The 27,010-nt window shown below is 44.4% G+C and overlaps 1 long non-coding RNA gene across 1 annotated transcript in view; it reads left to right on the top strand.

Moving 5' to 3' along the window:
• The window catches only part of LOC116826541 (uncharacterized), a 44,256-nt gene extending 24,320 nt beyond the window's left edge, over positions 1-19,936 (top strand). The window contains exons 2-3 of the long non-coding RNA XR_004374094.1: positions 18,074-18,146; positions 19,819-19,936. This is a non-coding gene — a long non-coding RNA (uncharacterized LOC116826541). The remainder of the gene's footprint in view (positions 1-18,073; positions 18,147-19,818) is intronic.
• The last annotated feature ends 7,074 nt before the right edge of the window (positions 19,937-27,010 follow it).

Here is a 27,010-nt window from a genome sequence, read left to right as displayed (position 1 = left end):
CAACCCTGGTGGGCTCTTTCAGTTCTTTCCAAAATAAAATGAGAAATAAAGCGATTGCTTCTCCAGGCCTTTTTTGGCAGAGTTTAGAGTTTTAGGCAGATGAGCAGCATTGATGCTGCAGGCTCTGTGCTAGATATGATTCCCTTTCTGTTCTTCTTTACACTGAAAGTAGATGAGAGAAGATTTGTTCTCCTTCGCTGCTGAAAATTCACTCTTTGCTTCCTATTTCTCCTGGACCCAGGTGAAAGCATCCTCCTCCTAAATGTCAGAGAATCAAGGTGTGGTGGGGCAGGACCACAGCCTGGCTTTTCCAGCTGGGAATTGATTCCTTTGTCTCTCTTATTCCTTGTATGGTATGTACACTGTAGTGCAGGCTGTTAGCAGGAAGAAGCTGACTGACACAGTCATTTAGCCATATCCTACTCTTGATCTTTGTATAAACCACCATTGATGTAATAGGAGTCCCACACATGGCACATGTTTCTTAAGAGTGACAGTGGTATTGGGGTTACAAGAACTGTCAAGTGGCATGGTAAAGGAAGAGTTGCTTTCTTCTCTGACAGCGAACAAGCAACTTGATTAGACTAAGAAAAGTAGTATTATCCCCAAAGCTTCATCTCTTTGCTTCATGGAAGCACATATCCCTAGTACCTTCCCCAGCTTCTCCTCCTGACTGGCTTCCTGTCATAGATATAAACAATGCACCCATTTCAGAAAGCCACACAGCCTTATTTCATCATGCCTTATGGATCTCTGTGCACCAATGTGTCTCATTTCCACTGTCAGTTTGCCAGCTCATTAGATCTAGATGTTGCAGATCTTCTAGATTTGTACTCCCCCCTTCACATAGCTACTGTGATTAGATCATTGTATATCTGAGGTACCTTTTTTATTATGGTCTTAGCTGAAGGTCTCTTGTACTGGTTGGTTCACGTTGGGGCTAACTCCTTAGTTAATCTTCTAGTGAAGGTCCATATGTATTCCCCCTCTGGTGCAAGATCAGATTCTTCTGGCCAGCGGTGTCCGTTGGAGCCAGGCCTGTGCCCCAGATGCATTTGTGCCTTTTCACCCAAAGGCATAAAATTTTGAGTGGGCCAAACCATCACTTCATTCCTTCATACCTCTTGGGACTGTGAGATGGAACCCTTCTTGTGAGTGCTGTGTGATTTAGATCCCTTCTGTATATAGTTAGTAGTAGTGTAAATAGTATCATTGTAGCTCATTATTTTTAATTATTACTACCCAGCCACTATTCAAAACAACCCCCCTCAGAGTTAGGGTTTTCTCTGGTAATAGGTTTTAGCCCCTATGTCTGAAGTGAAGTCCCCAGGCTTCAAAACTTGCTCCTCTTCTGACTATGCAGCTGATAGATGGGCACTTGAGGTAGGCACTCCCCAGTGAGTATTCAATGTATCATTCTCTCTCCAGAACAACTCAGAAGGCTATAGAAACCCAACGTAAGCTTTTTCTCCTGGAGCGCTCAATGAGAGCATCCTTAGCTCCAAAGGAAAAAACTTGTAACAGACCCAAGCAGATTGCATCTCTGAGCGCTCCTATGAGCAGCAGCTTATCCCTGAATTCTTGGCCTCATTCCTCCAAGAAGGTGTCATCTTCTGAGAGAAGCTAAGTCCTCCTCCACCCAGCCTTCTGAAAGGGGTAGGAAGGAGCAGTGAGCACAGACTGAGGTCATCCTCTGAGGGCTCAAGTAGAGACAGGCGTACATAGATGGTCTCAAACTGCTCAGTTAAAGACTTGTTCGTGACACAAATCAGGGTTCCTCTGGCACCTTCACAGAAATGGGTCACCTACCACTGTTACTCTTGAATGGAGATTAGTCCTTCACCCAGTACCAACTGTTTAGTACTATCATTGGTGCACAAGGTGCTGATGACCTCACTACCCATAACCCAGGTACCCATAACCCTGGTACCGACTATTACAGAGCAATTGCTTTTGACATAGACCTTCTCAGCACTGTTTTTTGGCAATGTGTGATTTAAAGATGACTGCACAGCCTAAGTCACCACTACTATCCACTGTGAGAGTGCTGTGCACAGTGCTACCTTGAACAAGAGGCTTTTAGCTGCATTATCCTGTGTAAGAAAAGCAGCAGCACCAAGGAGAGCAATCAGCCACGCAGCTGTAAGCATGCAGAGAGGGCGAAAACATCCTTTCATCTGCCCCAGTTAGCATAACAAAAGTTGTGACAGAATCATAATGCTTAAACATGCACAAAAATGTAGTTAGTTGTAGATTTAAGGCTTTTTATAAATATTAAATAGTGGTAGTTTAAGGTAAGGTTAACTAGAAATCCAAAATGATGGCTGCAATGATTTTACCTCAGAAAATCAAAATGGAGGAGTTAGGGTGAACTGACCAATAGCATACAGGTTACTGGAGTGAAGTAAAATTCAGCAAGATGAGATTAAATTCACTCCAAAATATCTGAAGGGAGGCGTCAGTCAAGTGAGAAGGAGGTTCTCAGCTGAGGTCTGACTCAAATGACAAATGAAGCTGATTGGCCAAACCCACCAGGAGGGGGCTATGCTAATTGCTAGCAGAGAGAGAGCAACCATTCAGAAAGGGTCAAAAATCTTATATAAGGCAGAGAGCTGACAGGCTTCAGTGTGGGTGTTTAGCAGTTGGAGCAGATCAGAAAGTGGAGATTGGAAAAGCAGGCAGAAGAATCTATCAAAGAGCTGAAGGCATTTTGACAGAGCAGAAAGATCTAGACAAATCAGAGGGATCTGAAGAAGAGTAAGTGTAAGTATAATCATCTTGAATATAAAGAATGCATGGGTATGGTTGTAAATAAAATGGGATGTCTACATCCTGAAGGGATTTTACCCAACTCGTTCTATGATTGCCGGATCACCACTCATAGAATGCTATTTACTTAGCAATGTTATTTAACTGTAATGTTATCTTATACATATGTATAAGGGATTTGTATGTTACATTGTAATAGGTTTTGTACTTTATTCCAGCATTGCATTGAGGCTTTATACATACATATAAGGGGTTATGCGTACTGTATTGTATATGGGTTGTATAGTTCAGTGGTTCTCAACCATGGGTACGTGTGCCCCTAAGGGTACTTAGTGGTCTTCCAACTCATCTGCATATACACCTAGTTTTACAACAGGCTACATAAAAAGCACTAGAAAACTCAGAACACACTAAAATTTCATAGACTGATTTGTTTATACTGCTCTGAATACTAGACACTGAAATGTAAGTACAATATTTATATTGCAATTGATGTATTTTATAATTATATAGTAAAATGAGAAAGTAAGCAATTTTTCAATAATAGTGTGCTGTGACACTTGTATTTTTATGTCTGATTTTGTACGTTTTTAAGTGAGGTAAAACTTGGGGGTACACAAGACAAATCAGACTCTTGAAAGGGGTACAGTGGTCTGGAAAGGTTGAGAGCCACTGGTGTAGTTCATTGCATCACCTTCCTGCAGTTTGGGTTATTGAATTATTCTGTTGAATATATTGTAATTGATGTATGTGTTTAAATAACCATTAATTTATTTTCAAAGAATTAGTGCTTGAGTGGCAATCCTTGAGCGGCGGGCTGTATTCGTATCCTCCTCAGGTAAACAGAACTAATCTGTTCTGGGGAGTCCTCTAAGGGTAAAGCCTGGGTAATTCCCCAAGGGCAGGCCACCTCCTGTTACCCATTGCAATGGACCAAATTGACAATTGACTTACAGCCATAGGCTGGCCATTACTGGGGTGGCTTGGGTCCATATTTCAGGGTAACAAACTAACCACACTGTGACAGGGCCAAGCACATCTTCAGTACTGACAATACCCTCAAGCCCCTGTTAGAGTAGCCCTGCCACTAGAGGAATACTTTCTTACACCTCTCCCTCAGAGCACAGCAGAGAGTCACCTCCTACCCGCTCATCTCAGCCCCACTCTTTGACTCCTACTGGTCAGACAGAGAATCTAGGGCCAGACATTATAAACCGAGACCTAAAGGATCTAGGGAAGAGAATTCACCTTAGTACGCACCCTGAGGCCCTCAACCTCTTACTCCTATAACATTCAGACTTGGTCCTACTCGGCCCCTCAGAGCATGCAATCTACAAGGAAAGCAACCCCCACTACCCCTGAAAGGCTAAAACTGCCTCCCCTACAAAGTCCTCCTCCCCAGGATGCACTTCCTCACACTGCAGCAAGATGAGCGATAAAATGAGGAGGACATTCAGACAGAGTAGCCGTTATTTCCAGCAGCCATTTCCTTGTCATCCCTAGATGAGGCAGTAGTGCCCACCGCTTCTTGTCGCCTGATGAAGCCTTTCCGAGAATTGCTCCATCAAATGGTATATCCCCTTGAGATCTCAGTTGAAACTGCAGGAAAAATCACAGAAGCTACTTGATCTTTTGCATCTGATAATGCCAGGGAGAATGCTCAGGCCAGTTAAATGAGCAGTTATTAGAGCAGTAATTACAAAACATTTTTTGCAAACCTCAGCATCTGCAGAGCCCATCTTAAAAAAGGCAAGGAAGCAATATCAACTGGGTTCCAGTACTGTTACAATCACCGAGCCCAAAGATTCATAGTGATTGTGGCTGATCATGAGCAGTCCAGACAGAAAAGGCCTCTGAAAGCAACTCCAGGGGCTAAAAATCCTCCCAACAATTTTGTTTTGAAGTTTAGAAATGTATATTGCTAATTATCAGTCCCTATTAGCAAAATACAATTACCTACACTGGGACAGAGTATCTAACTTTATTGAAAAATTTCTTCAAGAGCACAGAGAAGCACTAAAATTCGTTATCAATGAGGGTTAGTTTATAGCCAGTACTTCTTTTCAGGCAGCACCAGATGCATCAGACACAGCAGCAAGATCTATTGCCACATCCATTGTCATGCCCAGGGCTTCATGGTTACAGGATACCAAAGGAAGTCCAGACAACTGTGTCCTCTTTAACATCAAGACTGATGAAGTCCTGCACTTCTTGAAAGATGTATAAACCCCCAAGGATGAAAGAGTAGCATGCACAACAGCATATAAAATAAAATAATCCAGATCGCAAGGTTATTGTAGACAGAGGCCCTCAACAAAGATCCTCTGAACAACCTAGGGAAAAGCAGAAATTTCACTGGAGGAGACCCTCTTCTATGACTACTCATCCTGCATTCACCTGAAGATAGCAAATTTAATGCTTTGATCAAGAACTGTTTGGAAAATTTTGAGGTTCTATTTATTCTCAACCTGCAGGATGCATACTTTCACTTATCAATCCATCCAGTACACAGAGAATACCTGGGATCCCAAGTGGGAAATTCTCACTATCAGTACATAGTCCTACCCTTTGGTCTTTCAACAGTGCTAAGAATATTCACCAAAAGCTTGGCAGTCATGGTGGCTTACCTGAGAAAGCAAGGGATCCAGGTACACCTATAGCTTGATGATTGGGTTCTTTGAGGGAAATCACCAAAACGAATGATTCCATTCACATGTTCTTAAAACTTTTCACTATCCTGGGTCTCAGAATCAACAAAGAAAAGTCAATTCTAGTATGACTCAGATAATAGAGTTCATAGGGACAACGCTAGATTCCACAACGGCAAGAGTTTATTTGCCACAAGACATATTCAATGCCGCAGTAGACCTCATCAGCCAGCTTCAGGGTTACCCTCAAATGTCCATACGAGCCTGCTTCAGCCTTCTCAGTCACATGCCCTCCTACACTTATGTCACACAGCGTGCCAGACTTCACCTACACTGCCTGCAAGGGTGGCTGAAATCTGTGTATCTACCATGGATGGGCATAAGTGTACAAGTTCCCGCAGAAGATCTCTCACCATTAAATTGGTGGAAAGATCTTCTCTGGGTATGCATAGGTCTGTTTTCTCCACCTCTTCCCATCAAGACACTGTTGAAGGATGCTTCTATGCTTGGGTAGGGAGCACATCTGGACTATCTTCAAACCAAAGTCCTCGTGAACTGACTTGCCTTCAAGTAAATATACTAGAGCTCAGAGCTGTTTGGCTAGCGTGTATCACATTTCTCTTCATGCTACATGAACTGACAGTCTACGTCGTGGCAGACAATGCAAAAGCAATGTTTTATGTCAACTGACAGGAAGGAGCATGATCGTCCCTCCCTTTGCAAAAAAACTATTCATCTCTGGAGCTGATATCACAGTTCTGGGCAATAACACTTCTGTTGAGCTTCTATGGTTGTGCAAGGGCACCCACTCTAGGCTTCAGGCTTTTTAGCCATCACCTCTCTTGGTGAAGAGACACTTCTCTCTTCCTCCTGAATGGGGTATTTCCAGGTTGCACAGTTCCCTTACTATGCTGTGATATGCCAAGCAAAAGGCAGATTGCCTAAGCAGGCCTGGTTTGCCTTCTCTTGAGAGACATACACAGTGTAACTGCCACAGTGCTTTTGAAACAAGCTTGTTTACTCTTAAGGTTAAAATCATTACCGAGAAAATGTTTAAAAAAAATCAACAAAAAAACGAACCTTTAGCTCAGTTGATTCATTTGCCAGGTTTCTTTCCCAAATCCCACTCCGGCCAGGGGAGAAGCAAAACCACACACCCTTGATGTAGCTGGTATTCTGTCAGTTTACCTGGCTAGAACAAAGTCATTCCATCATGGCTTTTCATAGTGTTTGCAGAGAGTATGAGAGGTCAGGCAATGTCTACCCACAGACTGTCTATGTGGGTGTCTAATTTTATTAAATCACGTTATGAGTTATCTAGATTAGATCCACCCATGGTGTTTAGAACCCACTCTGCTAGGGCTTGAGCAGCTTCTGCGGCTTCCCTGAGAAGCATACCAATCTCTGCAATGTGCAAGGCAGCTCCGTGGGAGGTGGTCAGTCTAAACTTTTGCAGAGCATTATTCCCTTGTTGAGGCATCAAGATCTGATGCCTGTGTTGGCAAAGCTGTCCTACAATCATTATTCAAATAGACTGTGCACTTCTTCCTACAAAGTCACTGGTTGTGAGGCACCACATACAGAATACATATGGAATACCACTCAAGAAAGGAAAAAAAATTGTTTTAGTCTATAGTTACGGTGGTTCTTCAAGATGTGTTGTTCTCTTTCCACACTACCGTGATATCCTGTAACACTTGGATTTTGTATTGGTGAAGTAATTGAGGAACTTTTGGGCCCACTCCTCCATTTAGGTTGGGAGCAGGAATGCATCTAGGGCTCACAAGACTGGTCACCTACATTGACTGGAGCCCCACTGTGCCAGGTAATCTTACTGTACCTCAGGGCAGAGGGGAAGCAGAGTTGAGACCCTGGGGCTCACAAGATCAAGACTAAGAGACGATGACTTCAGAGGACCCAGGAAAATATAGCATTGGCCTGGTCTAATCTGATATCGGCTCCCACTTGTTACACAGTGCATCAAAGGGACAAAATGTTATCCTTGAAGAGTTCACCATGCACTCTACTTTATAACAATGCCTCAGTGGATGATTGCAGAATCTACAGCAACCTTTCTAGGGATTGCCTAGAGGTTGGTAGGCTATAGCAACCTCTGTCCATCATCACCGAAGGTTGTTGAAAAAGCATCTATCCTGACTCATTTAATTATATGCTAGGTCCCAACAGATTTCACAGATCAAAGTACTGATATTTTGATGTCTTTTATTTATTAGCAGCCATTTTTTCATCTGTGTTGAACTTGTACAAGGATGTGTCAAAGTGAGTCGGTCACCAAAGATTTGAAAAATGGAGAAAAATAAATATAGAGAAAAAAAACCACTAGCAGTATTTGGAAACTGTGGAAGTTAGCATGGACATCACAAAAGGCAACTGAAAGCAAGATTTATGACTGGACTGTGGAGATATACCCAGCAATTATTTCATTATGGATCTGTCTGAAGGATCTCATGAGGCATTCAAGCAACAATAAAGCAAAGGAAAAAGAAATAAGCACTAAATTAGTCATCAAAAGTTCATTTTCAGAACCTATTTCATGATGTCTGAAAAATTCAAAGTGCCACACTCAGTCATTAGTTTTGCTGTATTGCTGCATTTCACCATGTTTAATACAGAAATAAGCTATATGAAATCTTCCTATTTATGAAATCTAGTTTGCTTTGTTTTAGCAAATGGAAGAGGAATAATAAAATAAACTGAGCACAGGAGGCACTTTTTCATTTTCCTCTGGGGTCTCTGATACTCCTGCTAGGTTTCACTTGACACCCTGAACCATAGCCTCTGGCAACCCCTCCATGCATCCACATGCCTATCTGTCTTTGGAGTCCTCCCAAAACTTTTACATTTTAAGTTGAAAATTACTAGACTTGAATGTTGCGTTCCTGAGCTTTGCATGCTTGTACTTGAAATTTAAACATGGTCTGCCTTGTGATGCCTTCAGGGACTACACCAAATCCTCGAGTGCAATTGAATTCAGAATAAAGGACTATCCATAGGATTCAGCAATGGAGTGGGTTGCCATATAAAGAGAGCTCCTCTCCGTGCCAAAGTGATAAACATTTTACCAGGAAGAAAACAGACATATATCCACCCTATAAGGAAATATAATAATGGTCATGGGCTGCCCTTCTTGGAAATCTGGGATAAATAAAACACTTTGATGTTTTCTTTCCCTGTAAACTGGCACCTACCAAACTAGGTAGATAAGCTTCTGGAAAAACTGTTAGAGGAGCTAAACACAGGGTTTCTTACAGAATCGAAATGGTCTATTGGCTGCATTTCCATTTAAGAACCCTTCATATTTTCATGTGGAAGCCTTGCAGGGTGTTATAAAAAGAACCTTTAAATATGGCTACATTTGCAATCATTATTGGTTCTATAAATCCTTCCTTGCTCTGGGTAATATCACCTTTCCTAAGAATACACCACCCCCTTACATAAGATAAGAGCAGTGGAGCATTGCAGTGAGCAGATGTCCCCATTTCTCTGGGTTAGTGAGTATTTCTGTTTTCTCCTCTTAGGTTTTGCTGCCGTTCTGGTTTTGGGGTCATCAGTAAATTTGATGCCAATTTAATTTACTTTCACTTTCCTCTTGGTCCATTAGAATAATGTAGATTTGCAAACTGACATCTGCTGTCTTCCGTTTGATACGAGTGTCCAATTGTGGGTCTTTACTCTCAGCATTACTCTATTTTCAATTCTGTTCATTTCTGGCTGGGTCTGAACCCTATTTATGTGGCATTTTATCAAATGAATGCTTTTACTAGTAACTAACTGTACGTTTTCCACTGCATTCATGTATCTATTAAATCAGTCACGGTCTGTCTTTAGCAGTGTAACTCTTATTAGTGTTGCTTTTTTGTTATTAGATACCAGTCTCTCCAATATTAATATACCAGCTCCCTTTTTTTATCTCCAAATGTTTCCCAAAGGATTGTTACTTGGCAGATACTCTCTGGTTATTCTTGCCTACATTTTTCTAAAGAGATCTACCCCATTTGCCTTTTCGTGAGCATCAGGTTCCTTTCCTGACTCCCATCTCGGGGTACAAACAAGGTGCAGATGTCAGAGAGCATTTATTATTGTGCAATAGCCTTGTTACAGCATGCACCGGAAAAGAATAATAGAATCATAGAATATTAGGGTTGGGAGAGACCTCAGGAGGTCATCTAGTCCAACGCCCTGCTCAAAGCAGGACCAGCACCAGCTAAATCATCCCAGCCAGGGACATGTCAAGCCAGGCCTTAAAAACCTCTAAGGATGGAGATTCTACCACCTCCCTAGGTAACCCATTCCAGTGCTTCACCACCCTCCTAGGGAAATAGTGTTTCCTAATATTCAACTAGGGTGATCAGATGTCCCAATTCTATAGGGACAGTCCCGATTTTGGGTCTTTTTCTTATATAGACTCCTATTACTCCTGCCCCCGTCTAGTCAGCCTATATCCAACCTAGACCTCCCCCACTGCAACTTGAGACCACTGCTGCTTCTTCTGTCATCTGGCACCACTGAGAACAGCCAAGCTCCATCCTCTTGGGAACCCCCCTTCAGGTAGTCGAAGGCTGCTATCAAATCCCCCCTAAATCTTATCTTCTGCAGACTAAATTACCCCAGTTCCCTCAGCCTCTCCTCATAGGGCATGTGCTCCAGCCCCCTAATCATTTTTGTTGCCCTCTGTTGGACTCTCTCCAATTTTTCCACATCCTTCTTTTAGTGTGGGGACCAAAACTGGGCACAGTACTCCAGGTGTGGCCTCAACCCAGTGCCAATTTAATCACTTCCCTCGATCTCTTGGCAGTGCTCCTACAAATGCAGGTCCATTATGCTGTTGCCCGCTTCTAGGCAACAAGAACACACTGCTGACTGCTATCTAGCTTCTTCGTCCTTTGTAATCCCGCAGTCCTTTTCTGGCAGAACTGCTGGCTTAGCCAATTAGTCCCCAGCCTGCCACTTGTCCTTGTTGAAACCTCCAGTCAGATTATTTTGGTGCCAATCCTCAGTTTGTCTAGGACACAGCTGGACTATTCCCTACCCTCCAGCATATCTACCTCTACCCCCCAGACGTAGTGTCATCTGCGAGACTTGCTGAGGGTGCAATTCATCGCCATCATCCAGATCATTAATAAAGATGTTGAACAAAACCGGCCCCAGGACGAACCTCCGAGGCGCTCCGCTTGCCAGCTAGATATCAAGCCGATGATCACTACCCATTGAGCCCAACAATCTAGCCAGCTTTCTATCCACCTTATAGTCCATACATCCAACCTATACTTCTTTAACTTTCTGGCAAGAATACTGTGGGAGACTGTGGCAAATTGCCGGCACTATTTTGATGGGTCTCACGCTTTCTCTTCTTTGGGGGGGCGGTTCAGGGCACCATTTCTTGCCCCTGCAGTGGAATGTTAACTGCCCCACTAGTGTCCTAGAGGAGGGGAGTGGAGAGGGAGGGACCTGGGCCCACCCTCTACTCCAGGTCCCTCCCTCTCCATTATCCCAGGGGCCCTGAGGATAGTGGTAAACCACTTGAACTGACACTTCCTTCCCCTGGGCTACTTCCCTCTCCTTCCCTTCAGCTTGTGGGGGGCTTCCTTCCCTCCCTCTGTATAAGCCAGGTGCCCCTTACCTAGGGTCTTGGACTTCTTAGCTCACCGCAGCACTTCTCCAAACTGTCCTCTGCTTCCCTTCAAACTGTTCTCTGCTCCAACACCAATTCCTCTCTGTTCCAACTCCCACAATGTCTGATTGAAGCAGGGGTTTTTATCATGTGACTGACTTCAGGTGCTCTAATTGTCTTCAGGTGCTCTAATTAATCTATAGCAAACTTTCTTCCCCTTACAGGGAATAAGGCTCCCTTCTAACCCTCTCCTGCTGCCCTTTGGCCATGTTGTATCACAGAGACCATATCAAAAGCTTTGCTAAAGTCAGGATATATCACATCCACTGCTTTCCCCATATCCACAGAACTAGTTATCTCATCACAGAAGGCAATCAGGTTGGTCAAGCATGACATGCCCTTGGTGAATCCATGTTGACTGTTCTTGATCACCTTTCTCTCCTCCAAGTGCTTCAAAACAGATTCCTTGAGGACCTGCTCCGTGATTTTGCTGGGGACTGAAGCAAGGCTGTAGTTCCCCGGGTTATCTTTCTTCCCTTTTTCAAATATGGGCACTATATTTGCCTTTTTCCAATTGTCCAGGACCTCCCACGATCACCACAAATTTTCAAAGATAATGGCCAATCGCTCTGCAATCACATTAGCCAAGGGTGCTAAGGGAGTTGGCTGCATTAGATCTGGCCCCATGGACTTGTGCATGTCCAGCTTTTCTTTTTGAGTTTAAGCTCAACAAAGATTTCACTGTTAATCCAAGCTGGTCGCCTGCCCTATTTGCTATTCTAGTACAAGTGCTGGAGGAACCAACTAGGGGCCGTACTTTTCTGTGCCTGAGCAACTTTTTTGTGGGGCTCTCAGGAAGAGACATTTGGCCTTCTTGAGCCAGCAAGGAGTCTCATCTTTGGGAGCTCTGATGCCTATTACTTTGACAGCAACTGACAGATTTGGGGGTTCTAGGGAAAAAAAGTTACATGGACTCAAGGTACTACAGACCAAAAATGTGGTGCTTCCCCCTGGGGTAAAACCTATAGACCAAAACTGTATCACTGTAGGAAAAAATAGCATTGAGTGAATTAAAAATAAATAATAACTTTGAGAAACAAAACACCAACTGGAGGGAAAAACTCAGGTGGTAAAGGTACATTTTCACTTATAAAATAATCGTAAAGTCCCCCCAAATAACTCATGTTCTCTAAAACATGTTCCCTAATGATAAAGCTAAAACTAAGGATGGGTAGCAAATATTTAGTGGGATCAACTCTGAATGGAAACTAGCAGAATAACTCTGCTTCCTATACCTCAAAAGCAGAGACAAGCCAAAGCAACCTAGCGCACACTTCCTGATGCTTGGCAAATTCATTCCCCCAAGAACTGAATTCCCCATACAGCCCCATTGGGTAATAATACCCTCATTCTGTGCTCAGACAACCTTGTGGTCATCCCAGCATTCTGCTATATACAAGCCCTCCCAGCATGAATATTTTATTGCTGTTTGATATCTAATCTCTTACATTCCTAAGTACAAATATGTCAAATCAAACAATGAACTCACAGGTTCACCTGTCAGAGATGCCAGACTACTACAGCACTAGCCTGATTCCTAAGGGGAGTGTCAAGTGTCTGTGTGGGAAATCCATGTTGCTTGGTTTCATTCTAGGTCTCTTTTGAGGTGTTGCATAAACTCCTTTACATTTTTGTCAATGGAATCTGGATTTTGATGGCTCTGTGATATGCCATCTGGCAGAACCTCAGCTGGATTCCATTTCCCTGCACTTTAATAATTCCCTGGGACTGGTCACTCAGTTTTGCAGATCTCCCACAGGTTAATAGCAATCCCTGTCTCAGAGATTAGGTACAATATATATGAGAACTGATGCGCAAATAAACAGTATTTAATAGGTTTTAGCTTTAATTTAGCAGTAAATAAGTGTTGAAAAACTCACCAAAGCTTGTTTAGCATTGCCTGTACACTTTTTCCAAGAACAATAGCATCATCCAAGAATAGCCCTGCTTAGACTCTGTCCAAAAAGTGTTGGAATGTTACCAGGGCATTGCAAAGTCCAAATAGCCTGATATTCTATTCAAGAAAGTCCCTGTGACTACAGGATGTGGCTACTTTATGTACTCTTGGGGTCCCTGTGACCTATCAGTAACCAGATACCAAATTCAGAGTAGAAAACCAGTGACTGTTAATGTGTTGAAGTGTGTAGACAAGCGGACTCACCCCTGCGGTACCGCCTGCTGGTAACTCCTGGGAATTAGCTCGGTTCCAGCTCCGGAGTGCCCTCTGCAGGCCGGTGATCCGCCTGTCCTTTGGCCCCCGTGTCCCTCCCTGAACCCGGTACCCTTTTACCTGGGGTGCTGCCCCTGGCAGTAACCCCTCAGTCTTAGAGTCTCCCCTCCCCAGGGAACCCCCACCCACTATTCCCACCTTGCATCAGTGTACAGCTACTGCCAGTCATTGTCTAGCCCCCACACCCTGGGGCAGACTGCAGTATCAGCCACTCATCACTGACAAGTTTGGATTTGGACCTGCTGCCGTGGCCTACCCCTGGGCTGCCCCCTTCAACTCCCAGTACCTTTTAGCCCAATGCTAGGCTGCAGCTTGGGTCTTTCCAGGCCGGAGATCCCCAGCTCCACTGCCTTCCCAGCCCTGCTTCACTCAGGTACCTTGTGTCTAGCCCCCTGCAGCCAGGCCCTTCTTCCTCTACAGGCAGAGGGAGACTGCTTGCTCCTGGCTTCCCTGGCTTTCTTATAAGGCCCTGTTGCTCAGTTTGGGGCATGACCCCAACTGCAGCCACTTCCCCCAGTCAGCCAGGGTTTTACCTTGCCCTCTGCAGGGCTTTTCCAACCCCTTCCAGGCTGGAGTTGATGTGTTGGATTTGTGTTGTATTGCATTTGTGGTGATGGGCAGACATCTTTAACTGTACCATCAATGAGAGCCTGGTTTATCAATACACAAGATGAAGATTTGGTCCTTTTTATCTACTATTCTAGATAGATTCTTATGCCACCTTCAGCACTGTAGCATCTGAGCATCTTTAACTCCATACCATCACTAAGGCCCTTTGTTTTAAATTTTTATAGATTTCCCCCCAAAATTCCTGGGATTTAAAAAAAAATATATTTTCACCAAATTTGGGATCCTCCAGAACTTCTTGGACTTAGCTCCCCATTCCAGAAGGAAAGATGACAGCTCAGTCTCCTTTCATGGTGTTCCTGCTCAGAGGAGGGTAACTGCTATGCTGCAGTGGGGGAACGAGATGGGCAAGGTCACCTGACTGCTGCAGCAACAGACCCGCAAGGAGAAAAAGGTTTCTTCAACTGCTACATCCCAATGAATACCAGGCAACCCCCATCAGTCCCACCTGCCTTGCCCCATGAGTACTGGGCACCTGCCACCTGCTGCTTTCCTTGAGAGCTGATTGAAACTTTCAGCCATCATATGAAGTGCAGAAGAAACGGGAATCCTGTTCTTCAACAGACAGAACGTTCTCTAACAAAGGTGTGTGGCATTTTGATCAACAATGTCTCTGTGGAATTTTAGCACAAAGCACATCTGGCGAAAGTCCAGGAAAAAAAAAAAACTTTTCATTTCCTTTTTGCCGGTCAGTGAGCAGAATGTGCTCGAAAAGGCTTTCCAAAGACCTTAACGCAGAGCTGTCAAGGAAATGGAAAGCTACTGTCACTCATACTATGTTCCCTGAAGCTCTTTAGAGCAAGCTATCATTCTGGAAAGTCATTGTGCTATTTGATCTCCCATTGCAAAAGGGTGGCCTCTACTGATAAATGTCATGATTATTTTTGTATTGGACTCCCCATAGTGCCTCCGAATGAAAAAAGGGCTAAACTGGAAAGTGAATTCCATGTGCACATAACGATGCTTCCCTCCAGACAACAGTGACATCACTCCATTGGAAATATGGAAAACCCACTGCACCAAATTCCCAGAGCTGAGTCATGCAGCTTCTCACATCCTCACTATCCTGCCTGGCTCAGCTAATGTGGAGAGAATATTTTTCTGAATACGGCTACATCCAGAACTGCAGGAGGATGGACCTTGGAAAAGACACTGAAACAACTTGTTGTGCAGCTACACCACACAGGTCTTTTGGAATTCACACTGGAGCCCCTTCTATCAAGAGTAAGAAACAGAAAACTGTTTTAAAAGGAAGCTTTATTTCTGCAATGGGGATTAGAGAAATGGTTTCATAAACTCTTACTTTTCTCTTTTCATTGCTTTTTTTCTGATCTTCTGTCCCCCAATATTTATCTATAAAACAGTGAAGTTAATTTTTTGCACTGAATATCACCCATTTTCTATTTGTTGTAATAAACACTGATAAACTCCTAGGAAATTTTAAACAAAATAAAAGCCAGTAACAAAAGACCTTAACCATCACAAATGAGGAAGCCCATATGCTGTTGCTTCTCTGATTCTAAACTAAATTCAGTCTGATCAGCTATCACTCACTCACTTAGCCACAGTTTCACAGGGAGCTCTCCTAGTTTGTATGCCATGCTACACTAGTCAAATCTTTAGGTCCTGTGGAAAACACTTCAGCATATATTGTGGAGCACCTGAGTCAATCCCAGCTGTTCCTTGCAGCAAAGTTCTGTGGAACGGCTTTCCATCATTGTATTCACCAATGCTCTGGGATAGCAGAGAGATCATCCTTACCATGTTGCTGAACAGTGCTGACAACTATTCCTTCATTGCATCTGTCAGTAAAAATACTTTCCACTTGTTCTATCTCCCTAGCCATAGCAACCTTCATTAAAGTTTATGGCATTGGTCACATCTTGTAGGTTCTTATAGGAACATTTTTTGCAGTCTATTTGCCAGGGTTCTGGTTTTTAGTACTGTGAAACTCTACATAAAACTTTAAGTAGTGCTGAAAAGAGCCTCATCTTTTACTTGGCCCTGGTAGTAGACATTTCTAGATACTACCTATTTCACCCACCCCACAAATAAACCCAAAGCTACAGTTCAGACTGTGCAGAGTTGTGGGCTTTTCCTTTGTAGCTAGTGTAAAATTCAGATATTCTCTTCCCATAAAGATTTATTCTATGATCTCCAAAAATCTAACCATATTGTGGACTATATTGTTTCTCTGCAGTAACAGTCACAAGGAAATTTATATTGTCTGTTTGTGTGCCAGTTTGCACTGGCAATTTAATCTTGCCAGCCACCTGAACTGTGGCATGGCTAATACCCTAAAGAGGTATCTCCAGAGATCTCTAGTTGGCATTTTTGGTAAACTGCAGTAATTTTGGAGGGGAAGCACATTTCTCTCTGCATCACTATCACCACAGAGCATGTTTTTCTATCATGAAGGAAAATACGAACCCGACTGGCTAAGCACTGTCCTCTCCATGTCAGGGCAGCATTATTAATCCAGATTTAGGTTTTCATTCTATTTTATTTTATTTCATCTCACTGAAGTTTTTCCATGAGGGTATTTGTCATAATACCCTACCCCTGAGTTATGTGGCAAATATTCCTAGATCAGCCCTTATTTCAGCTAAGTGGAAATTAACATCCAAATATTTTGAGTTCTCTCTCTGACGTATTCACCTAGGAAATGGTTTTGATTTTGGCCTACCCTTAACCAGTCTAAAATCAGTGAACACATGTTGAACCTTTGGCTAAAATCAGCAAGACAATTTGTCTCAAGTTTTCTTTCCCTTTGAGGGGATTTTCTGGGCCTCACCACGGGAACTTTATGTTCTGACATACCCTTCCCACCCACGTGGAGAAACCAGCTAATCCTTTTCTCATTTTGCCTAGTAGCTTGAAATTTGTGAAATACTTCACAGGCTTTGGCTAAAGTGCGTGGCTACATACCCTAGTGTGTGTGTTAACTTCTGATCACCTAAAGGTTCCTGCTAATGTTCAGGCATGTCTCGGTACATAATAGAGGCCTTCTGATAACTATCCCAGGGAAATTGAAGCACTTCATGAGACTGAGAAGCTCTCTAACACAATTCTATTGTTAGAGGCACAGCATGGTTAGAAAGCCAAAATTGGCTTCCCGCTCTGGAACCATCCATTGTAATCCCAAGCATCAGATTAAGAGGCATAGGGCACACCAGACGCTGCAGCCCCTCACAGACAGTTTTAACTACGTGGCCTTTGTACCAGTAGCTGGCCTTTATGCAGCTTTCAAATCAATAGAAGTGTGATGCTGTGTCCGTGAGGATTCTTTCCTCAAAGGCTGAGTTCTCATCACTGCTATCTGGTGAGGTGTCACTATCATGATTAATCCCATGTCAGTGCTTGATTTGGAACTTTGGTTGGGGATGCTCACAGATCCAGATTAAAGAGGCATGTGCATATTTACAAAACAATTGTGAAGTCTCCCACCAAAAAATACCCATATGCTTCCAAAAATATTTTACTTCAGATCTTTTTACAACTAAAACTAAGGGTGTATGGTTAAGCAACATTTATCAGGATTAAGTCTGGACAGAAACTAGCCCAACATGCCTCCTCCTTCTAGATCCCTAGCCCTCAACAAGAGAGGGAGAGCAGGGAACCCAGAGCCCACTTCCTGATGTTCAGCAAATACATTCCCTTCCTACCCAAAAGGTGAACTCCCTCTGCAGGCCCAATCAGGTAATATGTTGCATGGTCTAGTCATCATCAGTCTCTGTCCAGGGACCATGCACTCCCATCTGCCTGGAGACACAGGTGCTGGAATTAAAGGTGCTGGGGGTGCAGCAGCATTCCCTGGTTTGAAGTGGTGTCCATCATATATAGGGTTTACAGTTTGGTTCAACAGTTTTCAGCACCCTCACTATACAAATTGTTCCAGCACCTATGCCTGGAGTAGAGTTGCCAACCCTCCAGGATTGTCATAGAGTCTCCAGGAATTAAAGATTAAACTTTAATTAAAGATTAATTCATATGATGAAATCTCCAGGAATTTGTCCAACCAAAGTTGGTGACCCTCGTCCTGGAAACCTGCCTGAAGAAGCTCTACCCTGCAACTCTCCACAGCAGTCTTTCTATCTTCACTTGCAGCTGCCAAGCCACTCCAGAACCTAGATGTGTTTGGGTCTGAGGCTTCATTCAGAATTGTCCTCTCCTCTCTCAAGTAAGCTCACTCTCGCACTTGGCAGTTTCTCCCATCTTCTCTGAAGCATTCCATTTCCTGCTACTCCTCCATCCCCAGGAACTCCCAACCATTCTGCAACAAACACCCATCTGTCCACTACTGGGGCTCTGCCGTGGCAGCCTCCCCACCTGTAGTAAAAGCACTGCCTGCACCATTCTCTGCATCCTACAGTTTCTGAGTGTGGTCTTCCTATAATGTTGGCCCTTCAAGTCCTCTCCCTTTTCTCTTCCAACCTCCCACCCCTTTTCTTCACAGGCAGTAGAAGCTTCTGTGAGTGATGTTTTGGGTACCCTGTGGCACAAGTCCTTTCCATGCCTCTTCAGATTACAGGCCAACTACCCATCCTCCTCTCACCACTCACATCTCCTCCTTCCCTTTCCTGCCTGTCAACTTCCCTTTGCACTATGGAGTTGGATTTAGTGGAGGGCAATCAGGATTAGGACTCATTCCCCCTTAATTTGTACCTTCTGCAGAATCAAGTGCTGAGATGTGCTACCAGTTAGCTCCTGACCTCCCTTGCCACCTAGGTCATTGAGGTCCCTAAGGATGGGATCCACAAAGGGACTTAGGCATTCCTGTGCAGAGTGCTGCAGTGCCTAAAATATCACGGGAACATACGGTAATCCACAAAGCCTGCGTTAGGTGCTAGGCTTCTATATAATGCATGGGGAGACATAAACACCATAGAATGAACTCTGTGAAAACCAGAATGCTGGGTGGGGAGCAGCTAAGATAACCAATGGGAGATACCAAGGAGAGGAACACGTGCTAAGCCTGCCCCTCTCTTGGAAATTGACATTAAATTCTGTTAGTGATCTGTGAATTGGAGGGGAAGAGAGGTGCTGAGCCACCTTAAACTGTATGCAGGACAGCCAGTAAGGAGATCCTCCCTTATAATCTTTAGCTTTGCAGTGAGGTAGTCACCTAGGATGTGGGAGACCCACCTTCGCCGCTTATTCAAATCCCTTCCCTGCCAGAGAAGGAGAGATTTGAACAGGGATCAGCCACCTCTAAGGCACATGCCCTAGCCACTAGGCTATGGAACAGTCTAATGTGTGTCTTCCTCAATCTCTCCACTTAAAGTTTTTCCATTTTAATTAAACAATGGAACAGAGGTGCTGGAACTAGGGGTGTGGTGGGTGCTGCAGCACACCCTGGCTTGAAGTGGTTTCCATTATATACAGGGTTTACAGTTTGGTCCAATGGCTCTCAGCACCCTCACTATCCAAAATTTTCCAGCACCCCTGCGATGGAATACTTAAATATTAATTGGGTCAGAGAAAGAGTTAGAATGACACTACTGCCTAGTACTGTCATCTCATGTTAGGGGGGCAGATTCTTATTCAAATCCCTTCTCCCCTTCAGGGGAAGAGGGACTTAAACCAGGGGATTCCATATCCTGGGGGAATACCCTATCCACACAGTTTAAAAGGAAGGGCCTTCCCTCCCCTCCTAGCTGTTTTGTGTGAACTCCCCTGAGGAGCCTGATCCAATAGCCATGCTCAGAGGCCACCTAGGCACCTACAGGGTTAGGCAGCAACTGAGCAGGATGTAGGCACTTAAATACCTTTGTGGATCCCAGCCCAAAAATAAGGTCTTTAAAAGAAAGTTTTCCTCCGCCTAAAACCAGATTCCTTTCTCCTCCACTCAGCCATCCTGCATGTTCTGCCCTTCTTCGGCTTCAAGATCCTGGCAGAGCAGGCTGTCAGCCTGCATAGGGAAGGGAAAAACCTCTGTCTCTATGATATGCTCATTTGAACCTGCTCAGCTATAAGATAAATCCATGCTATTACATTCTGTAGAATACTGTACTCCTGAAGGAGCCATCTTCCGTGTGGGCCATACAAGAGAGCTCCTGATCACCTTTGATCCCATCACACTTTTTTGAAAGAGTAGGGCATTAGCCCTGGCATTTTAACCATGTTTCCTGCATGTATGCCAGTACTTGCATTCTGCCTACCTACAGGTCAGAGTCCACAGAGCTCCTAGGCACCAGTAAGTTCCAACCTGCTGCTCACTGACCCATTAACAGTCACCAGAGCTAGAAACTCAACTCTGACGGAGGACTTCAGTCCTGGGATCTGATTGGTGGAGCTCCAGGGGTCATGATTCTTTCCCCGTGTAACTGCTTTGGGGTTTAGAAAGCATGGCCCCTTTAAATCTTTGTCCTGAGGGGTGGGGGGAAGTGCTAATTGTTCCAGGAAGAGGAAGTGCTGTTTTTTGAGGGGGTAGGGGGGAGTGGAGCAAGAGGGAGAGTAACAGGCTCCACACAGAAGGACTGCAGCAATAGGGTGGCCAGTTTTCAACTGGAAAGTCTGGTTGAAAAGTGGACCAGAGATGTCCAGCCAGATCTACTGACTGGACACCCCAAGTCCAGTTGCTGTGAGTGGGGGAGGCAGGGAGGCACGGAGGCAGGGAGGCACAGAGTCATCACCTGCTCCAGCCCCTACTCAGCCGAGGCTGCCTCCTACCTTTGTTGGGCAGCAGCACCTCCCAGCCCCAGCGCCACAGGTGAGCCCCTCCTGACCCAGGCAGCAGGGGGTGAGAAGGGAAAAGCAATGAGCAACAGGGGGAGGAAGAGAAGTGGATGGGGACGGGGCCTCAGGGGAAGAGGCAGGGCAGGGGTGGGAGGTTGGGAGAAGGGGAGAGGCAGGGACAGGATTTTGGGGAATAGGCTGGGCAGGGGTGAGGCCTGGGGGGAAGAGTCAAGGCAGGTGATGTTCCCGCACTCCTGCTGGAGTGTCTGGTTTTTAAATATTATTACCAAGTTGGCAACCCTATGCAGCAAGCAGGCTCTCACAAAGTAAAGCATCCGAGAACCTGCCCGAAGCCTGGGAGGGACAGAGCGGCTGACTGAGGACACTCCAGGACAGGAGCCAAGAGGGGCACTGTGCCAGGGAGGAAATTTCCCAAGAAGGACAAACTGGAGTTGGACCCCAGTACCACTGCTGCCCAGAGCTGTGAGTCCTGAGGCGTGACACCTTGCACTGGGAATAAAAAGGGAGGCTGTTAGCTAGATAAGTGGGGAGGTTGTCGCTCTGTGCCAGTTTGCAGAAAGTGGCAGAAGATGGCACCGGAGGGGGTTGTTTGTTAGGGAAAGTTTACTAGTGCCCAAGATACCAGGAGCACCCAAGACTCGCCACTGGATTGCAACTTTGCCCAGGACTGCTAAACACAGAGTGCAGGTGCATTGCTCAGTGTCTGCCCTTTCAGAGTCCACCACTGGACCTATGTGGGCCTCGTGTTGAATGCAACCGAGTTTTACTGCTCCTTCTGTCTTTCCCCCTGATGTCTTTCTCCATTCATCCCTCTGTAAATACGTATTTCCCTTTCCTATATTCATTGTCCTATTCTGGTGTGTGTGTTCATTCCTGAGTGTGCTGGGGGGAACAGGTGCCCTTGGGGTGGAAGGGACTTTCCCCGCTACATTCCTGCACATGCCTTTTCTTGGTCAGAGCTGCCTGCAGAACAGACTCTATCTTGGTCGTGCGGGCACTAAAGTTACACCTGCTTCTGTTTAAATCAAGAAGAGGAACAGGAAGTTGTCTGTGCAACTGCTTAGAAGTGCTTCTGTTGTGCTATCTGCTCCTGCTGTTTACTCTGACCTACTGGTATCCTAACCCAGCCCCCCCGTCTCAGACTTTGATTTCCTGCTACCTGATATCTGAGTCTGCCCTCTGGCACTGCCGCAGACTCTGATCCCCTGGTATCTGAGCTGGCCTGACTACAGCTTAAGCCATTAGGTCAGACTGCCTGCATCCTGGTAGTGACAATGACATTTCTGAGGCACTTTTAATTACATTAGCTATTCTTGGTGTTCTGTCATAAAACCTAACGCCTGACATATGTTGTATTGTGCACAAGGCTGGCTGTGTCTCAGTGATGGGAGAAGTGGTTCTCTATATATAATCTGTAGAGCAGTTTAAATTTGTCAAGTGCTTTGTAATCCTCCAGGATGGAAAAATACCATATAAATGTAAAATACTCTGTTATTGTTTATTATTCCAGGCATGGTAAGCACCCCTGGGATGTTCTCTTTGCTGTGCATTAGATGTAGTGTGTTATGATGCTGATATGCTACCCAGCATTGCACCTTGCTACAGCAAAAGGAGCTTCACACATGAAGAAATTAGATAAATAAGTCAGCTCTCCACCAGCCAAGCATTTTGCATTTCTTATATCTTGTAGTTTTTGCTTCTTAAGGTGTCTGGAACTGACACTCTCATATTCACTGAATGAAATTCCTCTTCTTTGTCTGTCTTCCTTCAGTCACTGCTGCTCAGTTTGACATGGATGAAAGTAACCTGTGGTTCTAAATATTTGGGGTGTGCTAGCCTTGAAGCACTGCTCTGAGAGTGACACTGATGAATTTTTGTTTCTTCCCACAGAAGGGACAGAGAAATGGCAGAGAAATATACGTTTCAGTTTTAAAATGAGGTTCTATGATGTTTTGGAAAACATATCTTGAACACTCCGTTCTGTTTTGCCATCCGTGGCCTGTGCACATAGGTGAAGCAGTCAGTCTCTACTTCATACAGGTATATGTTTCAGATGTGGTCTTGTCACATGATGATCCAGGCTTTCATCACTACTAGCCTAGCCCAGCGAGGTCCACCCAGGGCTCAGAGTGAAGGTGGTATGAAAGCTTCAGCTTGTTCAGCAGGCAGATGGCTACCTTTTAGGTCAAACATCCCATGAGATTAGAGTCTGGGCTGGTCTACACTGGGGGGGAAATCGATCTAAGATACGCAGCTTCAGCTACATGAATAGCGTAGCTGAAGTCAAAGTATCTTAGATCGAGTTACTTAACCATCCTCACAGCGCGGGATCGACGTCCGCGGCTCCCCATCGACTCCGCTACCGCCGTTCGCGTTGGTGAAGTTCCGGAGTCGACAGGAGCTCATTTGGGGATCGATATATCGTGTCTAGATGAGATGCAATATATTGATCCCCAAGAAATCGATTGCTACCCGCTGATGTGGCGGGTAGTGAAGACGTACCTTCTATCACATGCTGTGCTTTACAATGACTCTTTACCTCATTTCTAATCAGTTTCAAGTTCCTTGTTCTTATCTTTAAAGTCCTCAATGAAATATTGTTCGGAGAATCTGAGAGAAACCTGTCCATAGGGTTAAAAGACCATGGCGCAGAGTGTTCTGAGTGGGGTACATAAAAACATAAGAAAGGCCATACTGGGTCAGACCAAAGGTCCATCTAACCCAATATTCTGTTTTCAACAGTAGCCAATGCCAGGTGCCCCAGAGGGAATGAACAGAACAGGTAATCATCAAGTGATCCATCCCCTGTTGCTCATTCCCGCTTCTGGCGAACAGAGGCTAGGGACACCATCACGGTTCATCCTGGCTAATAGCCATTGATGAACCTATCCTCCATGAACTTATCTAGTTCTTGGTTGAATGTTGGAATGGGTAATGTTGACTATAGAATACCCTGCCAGCAGGGAGCATGATGCACCTAACTCATGGCACTTTTAGGGAGCAATGTAATACTCCTCTCTCCAGGCCTAATCCAAAGCCCACTGAAGTAATTGAAAAGATTCCCACTGACGCCAAATGGGCTTTGGATCAGGCCCACTGTGGGGCTCTTCACCCTGCTACTGTGAATGCAGTTGCTTGAAGCATTTATCTGGGAGACAAATAACAAGAAGGCTCCCACTTAATAAATGATTGTAAAACAGGGGAAGGGGAGTAAGAGTATGGTCCATTTGGATGGAAACTATAATTATGAGAATTCCTAGAACTAAACATAAAACTCACCTCTTTGATTCTGCTTTCCCTCAACAAGTTACACACACACACAAACACACTTATAAAGGAATACAAAACCCACTGCTATTCAAGTTCTTTCTCTTGAAGGCTGAAAAGGAACACAGCTTATTTCTACCATCAGTAATATAATAACCCTTGTTGCATGCAGTGTTGTTGTAGCTGTGTTGGTTACAGGATATTAGAGAGACAAGGTGGGTGAGGTCATATCTTTTATTGGACCAACTTCTGTTGGTGAGAGAAGTAAGCTTTCAAGCTTACATAGAGGTCTTCAGGTCTGGGAAATGTATTCAGAGTGTCACAGCTGAACACAAAGTGCAACAGATTGTTTAGCGTAAGTAGCTAGGACATATTTCAAAGGAACATACAAGGTGAAGTGATCTGTTAACACTTCTCCAATCACAAGGGGGTGGGGAATATGCCAACCTCTTCATGAGCCACCTTGAAGAAGAATTTCTGGACAAATACACCACAAAACCAGTGATGTACTTGAGACATATCTATGATATTTCATCCTCTGGATGGATGACCTAAATTCTGTCTTAGATTTCCACCACAACTTCAACCACCACCACCCATCCATTAAACTCTCTCTGGAACACTCCCACACTAGCATCAACTTCCTGGACACCACAGTCAGCTTCAACAGTGGAACCCTACAGACAACTATATACAAGAAACCCACAGATCACCACACCTACCTTCACAGATCCAGTAATACACCAAGAAATCTGTTATCTACAGCCAGCCACTCATACCACAGAATATTCTCTGAGGAGAAAGTCCAGGATATACACCTTAACATTTAAACTGCCTTCACCAATCAAAGACACTCTACCAGAGATGTAGATTGCATTGTGGAGCAGACCACCCAAATACCCTAAGAGAACCTGCTTCAATATAGGAATAAAACTGTCTCCAGTCGCACACCCCTACTTGTTACCTACCATCCAACACTGGAACCCATATGGGGTATCAAATAATTACAACCCACACTCAGTGGGGACCACAGCCTGAAAGAAATCTTTCCTGGCTCCCTCTTCTGGCCGTCAAACATCCCCCGAACTGCTCCAAGTTTATCATCAAAAGCAAGCTCCCCCTAGATCAGGACACAGCAACTCAAAGCAGCACCAGATGCTGCCAGAACAACAGATGCAAAACCTATAGACATATCTCCTCAGCTGGGATGAAAAACCCACACATAACACACCTTTCAAGATTCATGGGTCACACACATGCCTATCACAACATGTGATGTACCTCATCCAGTGAACTAAATTTCCCAATAAAACTATATGGGTGAAATGTATCACAACACTCTATTATGAACTCACACAGGAAAATGACAAAAGACAAAAACACCATATCACCTGTGGGTGAACCCTTTTAACAAGTATCAGAGGGGTAGCCATGTTAGTCTGGATCTGTAAAAGCAGCAAAGAGTCCTGTGGCACCTTATAGACTAACAGACATATTGGAGCATGAGTTTTCGTGGCTGAATACTCACTTCATCGGATAAAGCTATCACCCTGTATCTGACTTCTCAGTCCTCATCCTCAAAGGAAACCTGCACAACACCTTCAAAAATGTATAACGTTGCTAGCCACTAAAAATCATGGACTGAATAGACAATGAATTTATGGCTTATTACAACCATCTATAACCAATGTGATGGGGCAAGGCCAGATGGCTACTGTAAAGTACTGAGGAATAGGTATGTTTGCCCCAGGCTAAACAAATCCCTAGGACCGTGGTAACCAAATGGCAGTTGCTTCAGGTTAATCAAGGCACCTGGGGCCAATTAAGATCTTTCTAGAAGGCAGTGGAGATAGCTGCTTTAATTAGAACACCTGCAGCCAATCAAGGCAGGCTAATCAGGGCACCTGGGTTTAAAAAGGAGCTCACTCCAGTCAGGCAGGGAGGAGCCAGAGGAGAAGGAGCATGTGTGAGGAGCTGGGAGCAAGAGGCATAAGGAGCTGAGACTGAGAGGGTGTGCTACTGGAGGATTGAGGAATTATCAGACAATCAAGTGTTATCAGACAGCAGAAGGAAGGTCCTGTGGTGAGGATAAAGAAGGTGTTTTGGAGGAGGCCATGGAGAAGTAGCCCAGGGAGTTGTAGGTGTCATGCAGCTGTTACAGGAGACACTATAGACAGCTGCAATCCACAGGGCCCTGGGCTGGAACCTGGAGTAGAGGGTGGGCCCGGGTCCCCCCGCACCCCCGCCAAACCTTGCAACTCCTGATCAGACACAGGAGGAGTTGACCCAGACTGTGGGTTCCGCTAGAGGGGAAGATCACTGAGGTGAGCAAATCCACCAATAAGCGCAGGACCCACCAAAGTAGAGGAGGAACTTTGTCACACCAACTACTCTCATACCCCACCTCCCTACTACCCATGACTGGAAAGCTTGTCTCTCTTGCCAACAGAAGTTGGTCCAATAAAAGATATTTCTTTACCCACCTTGTCCCTCTAATAACGTAATAACATAGATATAATCTGTTTTATAACTGGCAGGGAAGGAATATGTGCAAAAGTGAGGGCGTAGAAAGAAGGGAGTGGTAGTCAAATATTACTCCTTCATGGTAGATTTTAATTCATATAGTCTAGCTTTGCTGTCTCTAGGAAATGTGTTGGATTTGGATTGGGAGGCTAGGAAGAGAGATGGTCTATAAGAGCAGTCCATTATGTAAATATTTTTGCAGATTATTGACTTGGGAAGCAAACTCTAATTAATAAAGAAATAGAAGCAAGTAGCAGAAAATATAACATGGAGACGAGTGAATCCCCTCACATAAGCTACTTGTAAACAGAGTTGAAAAGATTTTTACTTAATACAGTTTTAAAAGTTGCAGCCTATTGATCTGCAAAAGCTTACCCCAGATATAGTAAATAAGTAGGTACATCAGTTTTCACCCCTTCCAGCTGTTGGACCAGAGAGTGGTAATCATGTAGCATCTTAGTAAAATTAGTAGACTATGATAAAGACAATTTTTTCTTTCAGGAAGCTGATACATAGAAGCAGATTTGACCTTCCTTTATTTTTATGCCCAAGTCA

Source organism: Chelonoidis abingdonii, chromosome 2 (genome assembly GCF_003597395.2).
Source record: "Chelonoidis abingdonii isolate Lonesome George chromosome 2, CheloAbing_2.0, whole genome shotgun sequence".
NCBI classification, from domain to species: Eukaryota; Metazoa; Chordata; order Testudines; family Testudinidae; genus Chelonoidis; species Chelonoidis abingdonii.
This window is presented reverse-complemented; position numbering and strand designations above follow the sequence as displayed.